At 51.3% G+C, this 5000-nt stretch overlaps 1 protein-coding gene and 8 non-coding genes across 9 annotated transcripts in view; all 9 read left to right on the top strand.

Moving 5' to 3' along the window:
• The window catches only part of LOC127951795 (pentraxin fusion protein), a 421943-nt gene that overhangs the window by 220993 nt on the left and 195950 nt on the right, over positions 1–5000 (top strand). The window lies entirely within an intron of this gene.
• trnak-cuu (transfer RNA lysine (anticodon CUU)) lies at positions 715–787 on the top strand. Its single transcript has one exon. It is a non-coding gene; the product is annotated as a tRNA-Lys (tRNA).
• trnak-cuu (transfer RNA lysine (anticodon CUU)) lies at positions 1600–1672 on the top strand. Its single transcript has one exon. It is a non-coding gene; the product is annotated as a tRNA-Lys (tRNA).
• trnan-guu (transfer RNA asparagine (anticodon GUU)) lies at positions 1804–1877 on the top strand. Its single transcript has one exon. It is a non-coding gene; the product is annotated as a tRNA-Asn (tRNA).
• trnak-cuu (transfer RNA lysine (anticodon CUU)) lies at positions 2542–2614 on the top strand. The gene has a single exon. It is a non-coding gene; the product is annotated as a tRNA-Lys (tRNA).
• Positions 2746–2819, top strand: trnan-guu (transfer RNA asparagine (anticodon GUU)). The gene has a single exon. It is a non-coding gene; the product is annotated as a tRNA-Asn (tRNA).
• On the top strand, positions 3612–3684 carry trnak-cuu (transfer RNA lysine (anticodon CUU)). The gene has a single exon. It is a non-coding gene; the product is annotated as a tRNA-Lys (tRNA).
• trnan-guu (transfer RNA asparagine (anticodon GUU)) lies at positions 3816–3889 on the top strand. The gene has a single exon. It is a non-coding gene; the product is annotated as a tRNA-Asn (tRNA).
• On the top strand, positions 4554–4626 carry trnak-cuu (transfer RNA lysine (anticodon CUU)). The gene has a single exon. It is a non-coding gene; the product is annotated as a tRNA-Lys (tRNA).

Below are 5000 nucleotides of genomic sequence, written 5' to 3'. Positions count from 1 at the left end.
TGTGACTGTTACCCACAAGAGCTTACACTACCAGTCTCTGTGGCGCAATAGGCTAGCGCGTTCGGAGCAATGTCGGCAAGCACAGACTTTAGCACGCTTGTCCGCTGACGCAGCGTCTGTAGCCCCTTTTCAGAGTCAACAGCTTTGCGAGTCATCTTGTGTCAAAATAAGACAAAGGGTGCTGAGTGATTGTTTGTGTCAGCTCAAGTTTGCTGTGGAGAGTTCGTGTTTTGTTTTCCTTGTGGAACTCCATACCTGGAACCTTTGATGAGTTGGCTGAACTAATAGCCTTTCAGGCTGTTGAACCAGAGCTCTGCTCGTTCAATCTGTATTCCCCAGCAACAGGCATGGCTAAAACAAACATAGAAGACTCTATGCCTAGTGTGGCCAAACTCTGTCCTGGAGGGCCCTGTCAGGTAGAGTTTCACTCCAGCCAGCTCCATCAGACGTGCCTGGAAGTTTCCGGTCTCTGTGGTGAGACCGGGTTCAGCAGCTTAAGTTGAGTTTCTTTGTGCTTGGAGCCAAGCTCGTCAGACCAAGCAACCTCCAGGATCGAGGTGGGACGCCCCTGCTCTAAGCCTACCGCTAGGCTTAACCCCAACCTTACCCGCGAGATGTTTTGTCAAGCCTCTGCGAAAAGCGAGGCTCTGTTTGCTCATAAAATGTTTGGCAGTTCTCAAAACAGACATCAGCCTTGGGGAAGTGACTGCCGCTGCCCGGCTAGCTCAGTCGGTAGAGCATGAGACTCTTAATCTCAGGGTCATGGGTTCGAGCCCCAAGTTGGGCGTGCCTTTTGGCTCTCTCTCGCCCCTCCCAATGGGTGTAATTCTCTTGAATTAAGTTTGCTGACGCAGGACTAGTGTCGCGCCCAGCGTCAAATTCTTTTGTGACTGTTACCCACAAGAGCTTACACTACCAGTCTCTGTGGCGCAATAGGCTAGCGCGTTCGGAGCAATGTCGGCAAGCACAGACTTTAGCACGCTTGTCCGCTGACGCAGCGTCTGTAGCCCCTTTTCAGAGTCAACAGCTTTGCGAGTCATCTTGTGTCAAAATAAGACAAAGGGTGCTGAGTGATTGTTTGTGTCAGCTCAAGTTTGCTATGGAGAGTTCGTGTTTTGTTTTCCTTGTGGAACTCCATACCTGGAACCTTTGATGAGTTGGCTGAACTAATAGCCTTTCAGGCTGTTGAACCAGAGCTCTGCTCGTTCAATCTGTATTCCCCAGCAACAGGCATGGCTAAAACAAACATAGAAGACTCTATGCCTAGTGTGGCCAAACTCTGTCCTGGAGGGCCCTGTCAGGTAGAGTTTCACTCCAGCCAGCTCCATCAGACGTGCCTGGAAGTTTCCGGTCTCTGTGGTGAGACCGGGTTCAGCAGCTTAAGTTGAGTTTCTTTGTGCTTGGAGCCAAGCTCGTCAGACCAAGCAACCTCCAGGATCGAGGTGGGACGCCCCTGCTCTAAGCCTACCGCTAGGCTTAGCCCCAACCTTACCCGCGAGATGTTTTATCAAGCCTCTGTGAAAAGCAAGGCTCTGTTTGCTCATAAAATGTTTGGCAGTTCTCAAAACAGACGTCAGCCTTGGGAAAGTGACTGCCGCTGCCTGGCTAGCTCAGTCGGTAGAGCATGAGACTCTTAATCTCAGGGTCATGGGTTCGAGCCCCACGTTGGGCGTGCCTTTTGGCTCTCTCTCGCCCCTCCCAATGGGTGTAATTCTCTTGAATTAAGTTTGCTGACGCAGGACTAGTGTCGCGCTCAGCGTCAAATTCTTTTGTTACTGTTACCCACAAGACCTTACACTACCAGTCTCTGTGGCGCAATAGGCTAGCGCGTTCGGCTGTTAACCGAAAGGATGGTGGTTCGAGCCCACCCAGGAACGAAGCAAGCTTTTCGCAGCAATGTCGGCAAGCACAGACTTTAGCACGCTTGTCCGCTGACGCGGCGTCTGTAGCCCCTTTTCAGAGTCAACAGCTTTGCGAGTCATCTTGTGTCAAAATAAGACAAAGGGTGCTGAGTGATTGTTTGTGTCAGCTCAAGTTTGCTGTGGAGGGTTCGTGTTTTGTTTTCCTTGTGGAACTCCATACCTGGAACCTTTGATGAGTTGGCTGAACTAATAGCCTTTCAGGCTGTTGAACCAGAGCTCTGCTCGTTCAATCTCTATTCCCCAGCAACAGGCATGGCTAAAACAAACATAGAAGACTCTATGCCTAGTGTGGCCAAACTATGTCCTGGAGGGCCCTGTCAGGTAGAGTTTCACTCCAGCCAGCTCCATCAGACGTGCCTGGAAGTTTCCGGTCTCTGTGGTGAGACCGGGTTCAGCAGCTTAAGTTGAGTTTCTTTGTGCTTGGAGCCAAGCTCGTCAGACCAAGCAACCTCCAGGATCAAGGTGGGACGCCCCTGCTCTAAGCCTACCGCTAGGCTTAACCCCAACCTTACCCGCGAGATGTTTTGTCAAGCCTCTGCGAAAAGCGAGGCTCTGTTTGCTCATAAAATGTTTGGCAGTTCTCAAAACAGACGTCAGCCTTGGGAAAGTGACTGCCGCTGCCCGGCTATCTCAGTCGGTAGAGCATGAGACTCTTAATCTCAGGGTCGTGGGTTCGAGCCCCACGTTGGGCGTGCCTTTTGGCTCTCTCTCGCCCCTCCCAATGGGTGTAATTCTCTTGAATTAAGTTTGCTGACGCAGGACTAGTGTCGCGCCCAGCGTCAAATTCTTTTGTGACTGTTACCCACAAGACCTTACACTACCAGTCTCTGTGGCGCAATAGGCTAGTGCGTTCGGCTGTTAACCGAAAGGATGGTGGTTCGAGCCCACCCAGGGACGAAGCAAGCTTTTCGCAGCAATGTCGGCAAGCACAGACTTTAGCACGCTTGTCCGCTGACGCAGCGTCTGTAGCCCCTTTTCAGAGTCAACAGCTTTGCGAGTCATCTTGTGTCAAAATAAGACAAAGGGTGCTGAGTGATTGTTTGTGTCAGCTCAAGTTTGCTGTGGAGAGTTCGTGTTTTGTTTTCCTTGTTGTGGAGGCCTGTGTGGTCCAGGGAGGTCCTGCTCAAAATTCCCTCTAGGACCGCCACAAAATGCCACCAAATTGCTTCTCCAATCATATGCTGTCGGAGTTTGCAAACTGTATTCACACAGCGAGACAGAACTCCATACCTGGAACCTTTGATGAGTTGGCTGAACTAATAGCCTTTCAGGCTGTTGAACCAGAGCTCTGCTCGTTCAATCTGTATTCCCCAGCAACAGGCATGGCTAAAACAAACATAGAAGACTCTATGCCTAGTGTGGCCAAACTCTGTCCTGGAGGGCCCTGTCAGGTAGAGTTTCACTCCAGCCAGCTCCATCAGACGTGCCTGGAAGTTTCCGGTCTCTGTGGTGAGACCGGGTTCAGCAGCTTAAGTTGAGTTTCTTTGTGCTTGGAGCCAAGCTCGTCAGACCAAGCAACCTCCAGGATCGAGGTGGGACGCCCCTGCTCTAAGCCTACCGCTAGGCTTAACCCCAACCTTACCCGCGAGATGTTTTGTCAAGCCTCTGCGAAAAGCGAGGCTCTGTTTGCTCATAAAATGTTTGGCAGTTCTCAAAACAGACATCAGCCTTGGGAAAGTGACTGCCGCTGCCCGGCTAGCTCAGTCGGTAGTGCATGAGACTCTTAATCTCAGGGTCGTGGGTTCGAGCCCCACGTTGGGCGTGCCTTTTGGCTCTCTCTCGCCCCTCCCAATGGGTGTAATTCTCTTGAATTAAGTTTGCTGACGCAGGACTAGTGTCGCGCCCAGCGTCAAATTCTTTTGTGACTGTTACCCACAAGACCTTACACTACCAGTCTCTGTGGCGCAATAGGCTAGCGCGTTCGGCTGTTAACCGAAAGGATGGTGGTTCGAGCCCACCCAGGGACGAAGCAAGCTTTTCGCAGCAATGTCGGCAAGCACAGACTTTAGCACGCTTGTCCGCTGACGCAGCGTCTGTAGCCCCTTTTCAGAGTCAACAGCTTTGCGAGTCATCTTGTGTCAAAATAAGACAAAGGGTGCTGAGTGATTGTTTGTGTCAGCTCAAGTTTGCTGTGGAGAGTTCGTGTTTTGTTTTCCTTGTGGAACTCCATACCTGGAACCTTTTATGAGTTGGCTGAACTAATAGCCTTTCAGGCTGTTGAACCAGAGCTCTGCTCGTTCAATCTGTATTCCCCAGCAACAGGCATGGCTAAAACAAACATAGAAGACTCTATGCCTAGTGTGGCCAAACTCTGTCCTGGAGGGCCCTGTCAGGTAGAGTTTCACTCCAGCCAGCTCCATCAGACGTGCCTGGAAGTTTCCGGTCTCTGTGGTGAGACCGGGTTCAGCAGCTTAAGTTGAGTTTCTTTGTGCTTGGAGCCAAGCTCGTCAGACCAAGCAACCTCCAGGATCGAGGTGGGACGCCCCTGCTCTAAGCCTACCGCTAGGCTTAACCCCAACCTTACCCGCGAGATGTTTTGTCAAGCCTCTGCGAAAAGCGAGGCTCTGTTTGCTCATAAAATGTTTGGCAGTTCTCAAAACAGACATCAGCCTTGGGGAAGTGACTGCCGCTGCCCGGCTAGCTCAGTCGGTAGAGCATGAGACTCTTAATCTCAGGGTCATGGGTTCGAGCCCCAAGTTGGGCGTGCCTTTTGGCTCTCTCTCGCCCCTCCCAATGGGTGTAATTCTCTTGAATTAAGTTTGCTGACGCAGGACTAGTGTCGCGCCCAGCGTCAAATTCTTTTGTGACTGTTACCCACAAGAGCTTACACTACCAGTCTCTGTGGCGCAATAGGCTAGCGCGTTCGGAGCAATGTCGGCAAGCACAGACTTTAGCACGCTTGTCCGCTGACGCAGCGTCTGTAGCCCCTTTTCAGAGTCAACAGCTTTGCGAGTCATCTTGTGTCAAAATAAGACAAAGGGTGCTGAGTGATTGTTTGTGTCAGCTCAAGTTTGCTGTGGAGAGTTCGTGTTTTGTTTTCCTTGTGGAACTCCATACCTGGAACCTTTGATGAGTTGG

The sequence above is a fragment of the Carassius gibelio genome, chromosome B3 (assembly GCF_023724105.1).
Source record: "Carassius gibelio isolate Cgi1373 ecotype wild population from Czech Republic chromosome B3, carGib1.2-hapl.c, whole genome shotgun sequence".
NCBI classification, from domain to species: Eukaryota; Metazoa; Chordata; class Actinopteri; order Cypriniformes; family Cyprinidae; genus Carassius; species Carassius gibelio.
This window is presented reverse-complemented; position numbering and strand designations above follow the sequence as displayed.